This window comes from Somniosus microcephalus, chromosome 11 (genome assembly GCF_052327205.1).
Source record: "Somniosus microcephalus isolate GS21.2 chromosome 11, FLI_Smic_1.0, whole genome shotgun sequence".
NCBI lineage: Eukaryota > Metazoa > Chordata > Chondrichthyes > Squaliformes > Somniosidae > Somniosus > Somniosus microcephalus.
Window position 1 is genome coordinate 207890708 of NC_140997.1, and position 16017 is coordinate 207906724.

A 16017-nucleotide genomic window follows, 5' to 3' on the forward strand; every position below is an offset into this window, starting at 1 on the left:
CCCCAATCTCTCCCCCCAATCTCTCTCCCCACTCTCTCCCCCCAATCTCTCCCCCAATCTCTCTCCCCAATCTCTCCCCCCACTCTCTCCCCCAATCTCTCTCCCCACTCTCTCCCCCCAATCTCTCCCCCAATCTCTCTCCCCAATCTCTCCCCCCACTCTCCCCCCCAATCTCTCTCCCCCAATCTCTCCCCCCCAATCTCTCTCCCCCAATCTCTCCCCCCCAATCTCTCCCCCCCAGAATCTCTCTCCCCCCGAATCTCTCCCCCCCCCAATCTCTTCCACCCCCATCCGAGACCCCTGCGTTCCGACCGACCCCCAGGGTATTAAGTGTAATGGAGCCAAGGCGGGTCGGTGGAGTCAATCTGGCCAGCTGCTGGGTGGGAAATGGAGTTTTAAAAATGCTAATGAGCTTCTGCCATTAAATTCGGCAGGACCTCCACGTTCCCGGCATTTCCGGGTTTCCCGGCCACTGTCAGGCTCCCTCCCCGCCTCGCCATAAATATCGGATCATTTGTTCTTGCCATTTGTAACTGTGCAGCATTCTAGAGTTAAGGAAAGGCCCTCTTATGCTGGGACATGGGAGATTTAGAATAATTGGGCACGAATTTGCAGTGGGTAATAACGGCGAACTACAGCATTCGCCATGATTACCCCTTTGAGGCGGACTGAAACTTCAAGATGTAGCTCACGCGCATCTAAACACGGAGGTCCTGAAGTTGCGATCAGTCATTCACTGCTCCGACACTGTCTGTGCTTTCGCCCCCACGCTCCCATAGCCAGCAATCAGTGAATCTGACGAAAACGTGGGCTTTTCCACAGTAATATCATTGTTAAACACCGCATTAAATGTTAGGCCTTGTTGGATTAGGTGTAATTGTTTTTTTTTAAACAGTCCGAGGATCAATAATACTCAGACTGCAGGAGAACAATAAAACAGGTATTTACTAGAACAGAGGGTAACTCTTTTGTTTGTACCCAAAAAACCCAAATTGGACTGTAAACAAAAGTTCAACTAAAACTTAACAAATCAAATTAAAATTTGGTTTTCTGGGTTGATGATGCACTCCAGTCCCCGCGGCGCCCACCGGTCACGGAAATACTCAAGCGCACCGGCGGACACCGCGTGCTCCATCTCCAGGGCCACCCGGGCGCGAACATGACCGCGGAAGAGAGGCAGGCAATCCGACTGGACGACCCCCTCGACCGCCCGCTGCCTGGACCAATTGATGGCTCTTTTAGCCAGGCCCAGGAGCAGGCCCACAAGGAGGTCCTCCAACCTGTCCGCTCCCCTCCGCACCGGGTGACCGTAGATCAAGAGCGTGGGACTGAAGTGCAACCAAAAATTGAGGAGCAGCCCCTTCAAGTAGTGAAAGAGGGGCTGCAACCTCTCACACTCCATATAAACGTGAAACACGGACTCCTCCAGGCCGCAAAAAATGCAGGCGGCCTGGGAGTCCGTGAACCTACTTAAAACCTTATTGCACGGGACCGCTCCATGCAACACCCTCCAGGCCAAGTCCCCGATGGAACAAGAGAGGACTCCCGCGTAGAGAGCCCTCCATTGGGGACCTCCGCCACCGCCAGTCAGCAAGACGCCACGCCAAGACGTGTCCAGATGGTAGACGAAGATGGCAAAGTGGAGAGTGTGCAGGAGCAGCCGTACAGAAACCCCTCCGCGTGGAATGAAAAGGCACGAAGGGTATTTCCTCGAGACGGCTCAAGTTGTGAGGCGCCGGTTCCCGAGGGGAGTTTCGGGGCCGGGCGCCGATGAGGAATTCCGTCCAAACGGGGGTAAGCTTGGACGGGATCGCCCCACGTGCTTGAGCCGCCTCGATACACCTAGTGGAGTCGGGGCCCACTGCCGCTTTCACCGATTCGATGGCTTCGACCGCGAGCCGGACGTTGGCCCAGGACAGGCGCCGCGCCAGCTCCTCCGGCGCCATCTAGCCCACTCCTCCACCATCGAGCAGGTCCCCAACTCTGGTCACCTTGCCAGGCACAGCCCTGCCCTCCGCCAGCCGCCCTAACCCGCGTTCGTGGAGGTGCGGATTCCTGAGCAGCGGCTCCCGAAGGAGAGCTGCTGCTCCTGACGGGGGAGAGCTCCGCCTGGAAGCGACGTAGTTCCAAACCCATAGTAGTTCCTGGTAGAAGACAGGCAGCTCCCGCAGGCCGGCACGCCTGCCGCCCACTTTCGCAAACAGGAGCTGCGTGTCGTAATTGAGGCCGTGCAGCTGGCGGAAGAAAAACGCCGCCAGCGCACACCATCTCGGAGGATTCTCGACGTACAGGTATCTCTGCAGCGTCTGAAGATGGAAAGTCGCAGCCTGGGTGCGAAGGCACACCAGCGCCTGACCGCCCTCCCTAAGCGGGAGACACCGAACCGCGGCAGAGACCCAGTGTTTCCTTTTGTCCCAGAAGAAGTCGATGAGCTTCTTCTGCATCTTGGCGACAAACGCAGGGGGAGGGATCAAAGTGACCAACCGGTACCACCAACATGGCGGCCACCAGCTGGTTTATGACCAGCGCTCGACCCCTGTAGGACAACACTCGGAGCAGTCCTGTCCAGCGTCCTAGGCGAGCGGTGACTTTGGCCTCCAGCTCTTGCCAGTTCGCCGGCCAGGCGTCCTCGGCAGGGCTAAGGTAGACTCCCAAATAGAGGAGGTGCGTGGTGCTCCAGGCGAAAGGCCTGAACTCCTCCGGCAGGGAGTCCACCCGCCACTGACCCACCAGGAGTCCGGAACATTTCTCCCAGTTGATCTTGGCGGAGGATGTGTCCGAGTAAATCTGCTGGCATTCCCGCATCCTCCGCAAGTCAGCGGGATCCGTGACCGTGAGGAGCACATCATCGGTGTAAGCCGAGAGGACCACCTCCACGCCCGGCCCTTGCAGAGCCAGTCCCGTCAACCTCTTCCGCAAGAGGTGCAGGAATGGCTCCACGCAAACGGCGTATAACTGACCGGACATGGTGTGGTAAACCACTTTTATCGTTCACTATCGTTACACTATGGTTATCACTGTTTATATCGTTACACTATGGTTATCACTGTTTACACTGTTGTATCACTACACAAGGTCACCTCTTGTCATGCTGTTATACCTGGGCTGACCACAGCTGACTCCGCCCATGGCTCCACCTGCTTGCCCAGGTATAAAGGTGGTCGACTGGCTGGTATTCCTCCTTGTTGGATCCGATCACCCACGAGGGTGGGCTCTGTTATTTAGCCAATAAAAACCTATAGTTACTAACTTAACTCATCGCTTTTCATGAACTGAATTGATAGGTATATCAATTTTATTGGCTAAATTTTGAAATGTCTACAATGGAGCAGCCAAACGACCAGTCAGACGTACAGCCTCAGCCAAACGGCCATCTACAACAGCCCCAGCAGCCGGCCTGGCTATGAGCCCTCCGGCCGCCGTACCTGTATCTAAACCCACAGGCTGCGAATTCAGCCCTCGACTTCGAACACTGGCTGAGCTGCTTCGAAGCCTACCTGGGAGAATCCGGCGTGCCTCCGGCATCCAAACTAAGAGTTCTGACCGCTCAGGTGAGCCCTAAAGTATTTGCACTCATCCGGGACATTGCCACATACGAGGACGCCCTCAACCTGCTAAAAGAACAGTATCGGAGCCCTGTAAACTCAATGTACACCAGGCATCTCCTAAGATCCCGCTCGCAACAGCCAGGAGAGTCGGTTGATGATTTCTTACGGGCGCTGCAAATACTCGGCAGGGACTGTGACTTTAAAGCCGTAACAGCTGCAGAACATCCAGATGGAAACATCCGAGATGCCTTCGTGAAAGGCCTTCGGTCAGACTACTCACGGCAAAGACTGCTGGAATCAAAGGACCTCGACCTGAAAACAGCTGCTACCCTCGCTCGCTCCTTGGAAGTGGCCCATCGGGACCTCGAGGCGTACTCCAGGTACTGTGCTGCGCGACTCTGGGACTCGGGCCCGACCCCGGCCGCAATACCCCTCGCACCGCAGCCTCTGGGACCTACCACAGCGTCGGTGTCCCGGAACCGATTGGGACCGCCACCCCCGGTACCGGCTGCGACATCGGAGCCCCGCGATCGGGCCGCCGGCTGCTTCTTCTGTGGCCAGGCGAAACACCCGAGGGCGCGCTGCCCTGCAAGAAACGCGACCTGCTCCGACTGCCACAAGAAAGGCCACTTCGCGAAGGCCTGCAGGGGGAAAGCCACGGACACCAGCAGTGCCTCATGCGAGTTGTGGGGGCGGCCATCTTTCATCAAGGCCACAGATGCCAGTATCCCCTCGTGTGAGTCGTGGGGCGGCCATCTTTGATCAAGGCCACTGACGCCGGCAGTGCCTCATGTGAGTTGTGGGGGCGGCCATCTTCTCCGCCATCTTATTCAACGTCGTGGGTGCCGCCATTTTGTTTACCACACTCGACCGCCACCTTGTCTCCAGACCCGACCACCGCCTCACCCGCAGACTACAGCAGCTCGCTCAGCCATACACTAGCCTCCGTCACACTTGACCAAGCTCGCCCGCATCACCTGTCCAAGTCCATGATGGACATCAAAGTAAACGGCCACGCCACGACCTGCCTGTTCGAAGGCGGAAGCACGGAGAGTTTCATCCATCCAGACACGGTGAGCCACTACTCCCTCACTGTCCGGCCAACGCGCAACCGGATCTCGATGGCGTCGAGGTCCCATTCTACAGACATCAGCGGCTACTGTGTTGTGACCCTGTCGGTTAGGGGCACGGAGTATAAAAATTTTAAACTTCTCGTCCTGCCCCAGCTCTGCGCTGCCATCCTACTAGGGCTGGATTTCCAATGCCACCTCCAAAGTGTCACTTTGGCATACGGTGGACCCCTCCCCCCACTCACAGTCTACAACCAGCAGCTTTTAAACCACCCACCGCGTACCACCTGCGGCCTATCTACCCTCAAGGTCCCGCCCCCCTCCCTGTTCACTAACCTCACCCGCGACTGTAAACCCGTCGCTACCAAGAGCAGGCGGTACAGCGCCGGGGACAGAGCTTTTATTAGCTCTGAGGTGCAGCGTCTCCTGAAGGAGGGCATCATCGAGGGGAGCACTAGCCCCTGGCGTGCCCAGGTCGTAGTCGTTAAGACCGGCAATAAAAACCGCCTGGTCATCGACTACAGCCAAACCATAAACCGGTACACCCAGCTGGACGCATACCCCCTTCCCCGCATATCTGATATGGTCAATCAGATTGCACAGTACCGGGTATTCTCTACCATCGACCTTAAGTCGGCCTATCACCAACTCCCTATCCGCCCTGAGGACCGCCAGTATACCGCCTTCGAGGCGAATGGCCGCCTCTACCACTTCCTTAGGGTTCCCTTTGGCGTCACCAACTGGGTTTCGGTCTTCCAAAGGGAGATGGACCGGATGGTTGACCAGAACGGGCTGCATGCCACGTTCCCTTATCTAGATAACGTCACCATCTGCGGCCGCGACCGGCAGGACCATGATGTTAATCTGGAGAGATTCCTCCGTACGGCCCAACGGCTGAACCTCACCTACAATAAGGAGAAATGTGTGTTTAACACCTCGCGTCTTGCCATCCTCGGCTGCGTAGTAGAGAACGGAGTCATCGGCCCCGACCCCGAAAGAATGCGCCCCCTCATGGAGCTTCCCCTCCACCACTGTCCAAAGGCGCTGAAGAGAACCCTGGGGCTCTTCGCCTACTATGCCCAATGGGTGCCCAATTATGCGGACAAAGCCAGACCCCTCATGAAGTCCACCTCCTTCCCCCTGATGGCAGAAGCATGCGCAGCCTTCTCCCTCATAAAGGGAGACATTGCTAAGGCCACAATGCACGCGGTGGATGAGTCTATCCCTTTCCAAGTGGAGAGCGATGCATCCGACTTCGCCCTAGCTGCAACCCTTAACCAGGCGGGGAGACCTGTGGCCTTCTTCTCAAGGACCCTCCAGGGCCCTGAGATCCGACACTCTTCGGTCGAGAAGGAGGCCCAGGCGATCGTGGAGGCAGTACGACGCTGGAGGCATTACCTGGCAGGCAAACGATTTACCCTCCTCACCGATCAGCGTTCGGTCGCTTTTATGTTTAATAACAAGCTGAGGGGCAAAATCAAGAACGACAAGATCTTGAGGTGGAGAATCGAGCTCTCCGCCTATGATTATGATATCTTGTACCGGCCTGGTAAACTGAACGATCCCCCAGATGCTCTATCACGAAGTACATGCGCCAACGCGCAAATTGATAGACTGCAGACCCTCCACAACGACCTCTGCCACCCTGGGGTCACCAGACTTTACCACTTCATTAAGGCCCACAACCTGCCCTACTCCATCGAGGAGGTCAGGACCATGACCAGGAACTGCCAAACCTGTGCCGAATGCAAACCGCATTTCTTTAGGCCGGACAGAGCAAGCCTGATCAAGGCCACCCGCCCCTTCGAGCGCTTGAGCATCGATTTTAAGGGGCCCCTCCCGTCCTCTGACCGTAATGTGTACTTCCTCAACATTATTGATGCGTACTCCCGTTTCCCCTTTGCCTTCCTCTGCCCTGACATGACCAGTACCACGGCCATCAAATGCCTGAACGACCTCTTCGCCTTGTTCGGGTTCCCGAACTATATACATAGCGACCGGGGCTCATCCTTCATGAGCGAGGAACTTCACCAGTTCCTACTAGCGAGAGGTATTGCTGCAAGCAGGACCACCAGCTACAACCCCCGAGGGAACGGCCAGGTGGAAAGAGAGAACGCGACTGTCTGGAAGGCCGTTCTCTTAGCCTTAAAGTCTAAGGGCCTCCCAACCTCTCGCTGGCAGGAAGTCCTCCCGGCAGCGCTGCATTCCATCCGGTCACTGCTTTGCACTGCCATTAACGCCACCCCCCATGAACGAATGTTTGTTTTCCCCAGGAAGTCGACTACGGGAACCTCGCTACCAACATGGCTGACTTCTCCAGGGCCCGTCTTGCTGCGAAAGCACGTGAGGGCCCATAAAATGGACCCCCTGGTCGAGAGGGTGGACCTCCTGCACGCCAACCCCCAGTACGCCTATGTGGCATACCCAGACGGGCGGGAGGACACAGTCTCCTTACGAGACCTCGCACCCTCGGGCACCCCTGAGACACCACCGTTACCCCCCACCACCCCCCCAAATCCAGCCCAGGTAGACGGCATGCCGGAACCCCACGAGCCTTCGCCGACCACGCAGACACCAGCATTAACATCGGATACTGCAACACCGCCGCCGCTGCTGCGCCGATCAGAAAGGCTTACGAGGCCTCCAGACAGACTGACATACCCGAACTGGTAGTACATTTCACCCCGCCGGACTCAAATTTAAACAAGGGGTGAATGTGGTAAACCACTTTTATCGTTCACTATCGTTACACTATGGTTATCACTGTTTATATCGTTACACTATGGTTATCACTGTTTACACTGTTGTATCACTACAAAAATTGGTAGGGTGGTAAATAGCGAGGAGGGTAGCCTCAGTCTGCAGGACGATATAGATGGGTTGGTCAGATGGGCGGAACAGTGGCAAATGGAATTTAACCCGGAAAAGTGCGAGGTGATGCACTTTGGGGGGACTAACAAGGCAAGGGAATACACAATGAATGGAAAGACCCTAGGCAAGACGGAGGGTCAGAGGGATCTGGGTGTGCAAGTACACAGATCCCTGAAGGCGGCGGAACAGGTGGATAAGGTGGTAAAAAAGGCATATGGGATACTTGCCTTCATTAGCCGAGGCATTGAATATAAGAGCAAGGAGGTTATGATGGAGCTGTATGAAACACTGGTTAGGCCACAGCTGGAATACTGTGTGCAGTTCTGGTCGCCACACTACAGGAAGGATGTGATCGCGTTAGAGAGGGTGAAGAGGAGGTTCACCAGGATGTTACCAGGGCTGGAGCGCTTCAGCTATGAAGAGAGACTGGGCAGATTGGGTTTGTTTTCCTTGGAGCAGAGGAGGCTGAGGGGGGACATGATTGAGGTGTACAAAATTATGAGGGGCATAGATAGGATGGATGCTGAGGAGCTTTTTCCCTTAGTAGAGGGGTCAATAACTAGGGGGCATAGATTCAAGGTAAAGGGCGGGAGGTTTAGAGGGGATTTGAGAAAGAACTTTTTCACCCAGAGGGTGGTTGGAGTCTGGAACTCACTGCCTGAAAGGGTTGTGGAGGCAGAAACCCTCACAACATTTAAGAAGCATTTGGATGAGCACTTGAAATGCCATAGCATACAAGGCTACGGACCAAATGCTGGAATATGGGATTAGATTAGACAGGGCTTGATGGCCGGCGTGGACACGATGGGCCGAAGGGCCTCTATCCGTGCTGTATTACTCTATGACTCTATGACTCTATGACTACACAAGGTCACCTCTTGTCACACAGTTATACCTGGGCTGACCACAGCTGACTCCGCCCATGGCTCCGCCTGCTTGCCCAGGTATAAAGGTGGTCGACTGGCTGGTATTCCTCCTTGTTGGATCCGATCACCCACGAGGGTGGGCTCTGTTATTTAGCCAATAAAAACCTATAGTTACTAACTTAACTCGTCACTTTTCATGAACTGAATTGATAGGTATATCACATGGGGCATCCCAGACGCAACCCCCTCCCGAAGCGAAGGGGCGCTGTCAAGGACCCGTTAACTTTAATCAGACACCCCGCGGCGGCGTACAGAAGTTGGATCCGGGTGACGAAATGCGTCCCAAACCCGAATGCGCGCAGAGTCCCGAAGAGATACTCGTGATCCACCCTGTCGAACGCCTTCTCCTGATCCAGGGAAAGGAAGGCGACCGACAGACCAGCCCTCTGGGAGTGGTGGACCAGGTCCCGGAGCAGATGGATGTTATCGTGGATGGTCCGGCCCGGGACCGTGTAGGACTGGTCAGGGTGGATCATGTGGGCCAGCACAGTGCCAAGGTGAGCAGACATGGCCCTGGCAAAGATTTTATAGTCCGTGCTGAGGAGGGAGACCGGGCGCCAGTTCTTAAGGAGGCGGAGATCGCCCTTCTTAGGCAGCAGGACAATGACCGCCCTGCGCCAAGAGAGGGGAATCTCCCCGGTCGCCAAACTTTCCCCCAGGACCCGCACGTAGTCGCCCCCCAAGACGTCCCAGAACATCCTGTGGAACTCCACGGTCAGCCCATCCAGCCCCGGGGACTTTCCCCTAGAGAGCTGGCGGAGGGCGCCGATCAACTCCGCCAGGCTTAGCGGAGCGTCCAATTTTTCGGCGCCCTCCGGGCTGACCTTCGGCAGGTCCTCCCACAAAACTCTGCGCGCATCCTTGCTGGACGGATCCGGAGAGAAAAGAGCCTCGTACTAGGCGCGGGTCTCCGCGCTGATTCCCTCCGGATCCGAGACCAGAGATCCGTCGTCGGCCAGCAGCCCCAAGAGCTGCTTACGGACCCCCCGTCTTTTTTCCAGCGAGTAGAAGAAGGGGGAGCCACGGTCCAGGTCCCGCAGGAGCTGGATCCGCGACCTCACGTACGCGCCTCGGGACCCGACGAGCTGCAGGTCCTTCAGCGCGCCCTTCTTCTCTTCGTACACCATCCGCAGGGCCGGGTCCTCGACGACCTGACCGAGATGGGACTCCAGGTCGAGCACCTCCTTCTCCAACCGCCCGACCCGGGCCTCCCGCCTCTTGGTCGACCCCTTCGCGTACTCCTGACAGAAGAGACGGATGTGAGCCTTGCCCACATCCCACCATAGCCTCAAGGAGGGGAAGCCCCCCCGCTTCCTTCTCCAGTCAGCCCAGAACCGACAAAATGAATCCCGGAACCGCGCGTCCTCCAGCAGCAGGTTGTTAAAATGCCAGTACGCGGACCACCCCTGCGTGCACAGCGGAGCAAGCTCCGCCCACACCAGGTGGTGGTCCGTGGACGGCACCGGCCGCATGGAAGCCGCCGGAACGCAGGAGACGTATGCCCGGGAAATGTAAAGGCGGTCGATTCTGGACCTTCCTCCCCCAGACCTCACGCTAGTGAAGGCGCTGGAGTCGGGGTGGAGATTTCGCCAGACGTCCACCAAGTCGAAGGACCCAACCAGGTCCCTCAACTTCTCCATCGCCGCCGGGCTTCGCGGGGGACCCGAACGGTCCCTCGCCTCGAGGGTGCAGTTAAAATCCCCCCCGAGGATGACGCACTCGCCCACGTCGACGGAGCCCAAAAGAGCGGACACTTCTTCGAAGAAGCGCACTTGCTGCGCACTGGTCTGAGGGGCGTACACGTTCTCTAGATGGAGCGGCACGCCCCCCCAGGTGAACAGTGACCTGGAGCAAACGGCCCGGCACGTGCTCCTTGACCCCCAAGATCTCCGGCTGAAAATGCGGGGCCAGCAAGATAGCCACCCCGCTGGAATTGTTGGAGAGGTGGCTCATGCTGACCCCTCCTTGCCACTCCAGGAGCCACGTGGCTTCGTCTCCTGGAACAGTGTGGGTTTCTTGCAGGAAGCACACCGCATACATCCCGTCCCGAAGGACCGAGAAGTTATTGAATCTGCGGCGCGCCTCCCTGCTGCCGTTGATGTTGAGGCTGGCTATGGTTATCTTCATGTCAGAAGCATAGTGCAACCTCTACCTACACCTAACGGGGGGAGGAAGCGCAGCCACTGGTCAGCCGCCACTTCCTCAGCAGCCCAGTGAGAAATGTTCTAAGCCAACGCAGCTCGAGCGGGTTCACACCCTCGTCCGCGCCCATGATCTTAACGGCGGCGCGGACGGATACGATGAGCAGCGCCAGCTCTGACCACCTGTCGAGGGGCAGCCGGACCTTATTGCGCCGACCCAGGCACGTGGCCATAAAATCCCGGAGTTCCCTTACGGGAATGAGGGGAGACTCGGCAAGGGGCACGAGGTCATCCATTGCCTCGTCGGCGCTGGAGTCCGAATCGTCCTCCGTGCCCATGACCGAGTCCCCATCCTCCTCCAGGGGGTCGTCACCAGCGGCTGACCCGTCCGCCGCGCAGTGCGCAGCGAACGGCTCGGCCGCACCAGCCAGCCCCGCCTCCGCCCGGATCCCACCCCCAGGATCGGCGGCAGAGGATTCCTCCCTGGGCTCCTCTAGGGGTGCTGGGCCAGAAGACGGCGGTGGTTCAGAGCTCCCCTCCGCCCCAGACGCCGGAACGACCAGAGAAACCGGGGAGAGAACAATTCCCAGCTCCTCCAGCACGTCCGGCACCAGAGACGCAGCCAGGGGGCCATCCTCCTCCCCGCCACCAACCTCTGACCCAGCGGATGGCGTGTTTTGAATTAAAAGCTCTACCAGGACGAGCAGCCCCTGGGAGATGTCCGGGTCGCATTGGGCGAGTTCATTATCCTTGAGCTCGCCCGACCCAGACCCCAGGCCGCCCGACCCGGCGAGGGGTAACGGCACCGATAGAACGTCAATTTCCGCTGCAGGTTGTTCCGCGACCCCCCCCATGGGCAGGGTCCCGTCCCCATCCCCGGGAGGCACGCGCCAGACAGACACATCTGCCTCAGCCTCCCGAGGGACAGGCGACCCCTGCCGATCGCTGGTGATGACGACAGCGGGGGGGGGGCGCAGTACCTGCGGCGGGCGACGACTCTCCCTGCTCGGAGGGACCTTCCTCCTCCCGGTCCTCCTCCTCTTCCAGGGGGTCGCGCCTTCTTTTTAGCGCGGAGGGAGCGAGGGAGGCCTCCATGTCTGCAGAGGCCTCCTCCTCAGCTCCCTCCGGCAGAGCAGGTTTGTCGGGTTCCTCGGGCCCGAGCCCGGCCACAGGTATCGGCGTTACCGCTGCGGCGGTTGCGGCCACAGGCTCGGGCATGAGGCCCCTCCCACTCGCGCCTGCCCCAATTAACTCCGCGAGGAGTGCGGGTGTAAGGGGCGCAAGGGGCAAGGGCTGGCCATCCACGGGGGGACCCGCCCTAAGGTGCTTATTTTTCCGCCACGCCTTCTTTACGGCCGGACGCGCTCCCTCCCCCCCGCCGGAGGCATTGGTGGCATCGGCCCCCGACGTCGACCGTGCATCAGACGTTCCCGACGCGCAGGCAGATCCGGGGGGAGGAGTGGCGGCGGCGCCAGCCTCGGCCGCACGAGATGATCCGGCGGCCTTGGAGGCGGGGCAGTTTTTCCGGATGTGCCCCACCTCCTTGCAGGCGTGGCACCGCACACCGTCCGACATCCAGAAGACGCGATAGGCGGTCCCCTCGTGGTGGACGACGAACGCCCCGTCGGTGTCCTCCTCCCGCGCCAGCTGGATAAACAGCTGGCGCCGGAAGGAGAAGACGTGGCGAAGGCTGGCTTCCCGGAAGCCGAGCGGGATGGGCATAATCCCCGACCTCCCCAAGTTGGCATAGATGGGGGAGGAGGAGCTCACCAGGAACATAGGGCGGGACGTTCAAGATGGCGATCCTCTGCGCGGTGGCCTCGAGAGGATCCACCGGCAGGAAGGTCCCGCCCACGGTGAGCCCCTTGGCGACGGCCAGGGACACCGCCCGCTCCGACCCCAGGAAGAACACAGCCTTCCCATACATTTTTGAGGCCGCGACGATGGCTGAGGGGCCGACAACCCCAGCCATGGCTTTAACGCAGGCCTCAATGGTCATAGTGGGGTGTGTGTAGCTCTTCACCCCAAGCTTTTTTGTTATAAGTTTAAAGGGTGACGGGGCAGCAGAAGTAGCGGGAGCAGCTGTGGCTGTGGCTGCCACTCCCGCATAAGTCCTGGCTGGCCCCGCCACCGGCGAAGATGCAGTCGCCATTATGGGGTGTTTTTATAAGGGCTACACTCACCCCAAGTCACAGGCCTGAAAGTGTTAATGGCCTCAGTTTTTTTTTTCTTTTTGGTCCTCTATTGAGCAGAGGGAGCTGTTTAAATTGAAGGCACACCTCTCCCCCTTATTTATTGAAATTGGGAGAGGGGCCTTCTCCCCTCTGCTCAATGGGCAATACCAAATAATGATGAAATGAGGTGCCTCAGAGAGAAAGGCAGAGAAAGACAAAGAGAGAGAGAGGCGGGGTGGGAAGGAGGGAGGCTGCAAAGGCAGGGTTGCCAATCAGGATGGTGGGTGGGTGTTGGCAGGGGTGCACTCTCCGATGGGATTTAAAAGTCCTTGATGGTGGTGGTCTTCTGGCAGGGGGAGAAGATGTCTTCACCTGGGAAAGCTGGAGATGCCCAGGCTCAGTCCTGCACCAGGTCTTAACAATGCAATTAATGGAATTAGTGACTTCACCTAGGCAGCTCCAGCTGTCCCAGGCCAGGCAATAGAAGGGGTGCTTATTAGTGGTGTGCGTGGCCTAGCTTTTAACAAGAGCCACACACACACACACACAGACAGACACCCCTTGATGATCTGGCCTTGTTTCTTCTTTTCTCCCCCCACCTAAAATACAAAGTCTTTGGGAGAGTGCACCAAATAACACCTACCTGAAAGATGATATTGTTCTTCCCTCCTTCCAAACAGTTGGTGGTTGTTGGTTGTTTCTCTCCCCTCTCTCCTGGAATGGAGGCCAATTTGGGGAGGCAGTGATAGGAAAGGCCTCTCCCCTGGTTGGTGTTGTTGCTGGCCTCCCTTCTCCTTCTCCTCCTCTGTCCTCTCTCTCCAGGCACCTCAGTTGATTTTATGATGATGGTGATGGTGGAGGTGGTGGTGGTCCAGCGTTCTCCTCCTCTGCCTGGTCAGGGGACCACCACTTTAGTCCACTCTCCTAGTCTGGCTGCTCCTTCTCCTTCTGCTTGCAGCTGCACAGCCAGCAATACTGTGAATGAGGTACTGAACAGAGGGTCACTTAAGACTGAAATACAGAAGCCTGCTATGGCTTTATATACAGGGGTGGTCACTGCTGGTACTGCAGTATAGAATCAGTTCTTCTCTTAAAGGCACATACACAACAATTCCTCCCCTTTTAGATAAACAGTACATAACATTCATTTAACAAATAATAATAACGAATTACAATTACAATTTTCTCTGTACTATATACATCAACTGAAATAATCATTTATAGGTTCAGTCTTTGAGGAGGCTTCCTGATCCTGACTGGATAGCGCCTTTCTTGAGTATCCTGTTCTTGCAGCGGAGTTGATTCTGGCTCATTGTCATTGGTTGGTTCGTCAGCTTCCAATACCACTGCTTCTGAGGTAGACGCAATCTGTACTTCGGGTTGATTACCAGGTGCACCTGCTCGTGGTATGGGTTTGGCTTGTTCCTGTGACTCTAGAATCTGGTCAGCATGGCATCTCACGATGCTCTCTCCAATGTCCACTGTGTACATTAGTGGTCCCTGCTGTGTGCATATCGTTCCTGGCTGCCATTTTTCTGTTCGGTAGTCGCGGGCCAAGACTGGTTGCCCTATCTTGAAGCTCCTGGTTGGCTTCTCATTTATGTGCTGGAATTGCTTATCCTCAACATCTCGTCTTATGTTTGGTTTGTGAAAATCCAGGCGACATCTTAGCCTTCGGTTGAAGAACATTATGGCTGGAGCTTGGTTGGTGACTGCATGTGTCGCATTCCGGTAAGCAAGCAAGAAATTATCCACCTTGTGTTGTAGTGGTATGTCGTCATTGTGCATTGCCTTTATGGCCTTTTTAAAGGTCTGAACAAACCTCTCAGCCAATCCATTTGTGGCTGGATGATATGGGGAAGATGTGTAATGTTTCACCCCATTATTCCTCAGAAACCTCCGGAAATCCTCTGACACAAACTGTGGCCCATTGTCGGAGCAAATCTGTTCTGGCAAGCCATTCCTGGCGAAGATGGTCCGTAGGACTGCAATAGTTTTCTCCGTGGTGGTGGAGGATATTTTGATGACCTCTGGCCATTTCGAATGGGTGTCCACAGCGATTAGGAACATTGAGTCCATAAATGGACCAGCAAAATCAATGTGTACCCGTTGCTATGGAGATGAGGGCCACTCCCATGGATGTAACGGGGCCTGTGGTGGAGCGTTTTGGACCTTCTGGCATCCTGTGCATCTCTTGGTCATATCCTCGATTTCTTTATCGATTCCCGGCCACCACACAAACGCCCTGGCTAGGCTCTTCATTTTTACCCCTCCCAGATGACCCTCATGAAGCTCATTGAGCACTCTATCTCTCAACTTGGGTGGAATTACCACTCGGGATCCACACATCAAGGTCCCCTGGCACACTGACAGCTGTTCTCTCCTTGGCGAGAATGCTGGCAACAGTGAGTCACCATGTGCTGGCCATCCCTTCACCGTCAAATCATAGACCCGAGAGAGTGTCGGGTCATTTTGGGTTTCCTTCTCTATACTTGAGTTTGTAACAGGTAGACATTCGACTATGGTCGCATGGAATATCTCAAAAGGGTCCACTGCAGGTGCTTCCTCTACCGTAGGCAACGGTAGGCGCGACAGCCCATCAGCGTTTCCATGCTGTTTCGTACCCTTGTACTCTATGTCGTACTGATGTGCCCCTAGAAAAAGTGACCATCTTTGCAGCCGTTGCGCCGTCATCACCGGAACGCCCTTCTTTGGGTTAAAAATGGAGACCAGGGGCTGATGATCACTCAGTAGGGTGAATTTCTGCCCGTGTAGATAGTGATTGAACTTCTTCACCCCCCACACCCGGCTGAGGGCCTCCCTGTCAATCTGGGCGTAGTTACGCTCGGCTGAGGTTAACGAGCGCGACGCAAAGACTATTGGCCTCTCTGAACCGTCAGGGAATTTGTGTGACAGCACCGCTCCGATGCCGTAGGGAGACGCATCACATGCTAACCAAATCGGTAGTGTTGGATTGTAGTGGGCCAATACTTCTTTTGAAGTGATTAGGCATTTACATTTCTGAAAGGCACGCTTACACTCATCACTCCATTTCCATGTTACTCCAGTTTGCAGTAGGGCGTTCAGTGGGTGCAGAATTGTAGATAAATTTGGCAAGAACTTATGGTAGTAGTTCACCAACCCGAGGAACGACCTCAGTTGCGACACATTTTCCGGTGCTGGAGCCTTGACTACAGCCTCAATCTTGTCCTGCGACTTATGCAACCCTTCCTCATCAATCATGTGGCCACAATACGAGATTTGCCTCCTGAAGAACTCGCATTTGG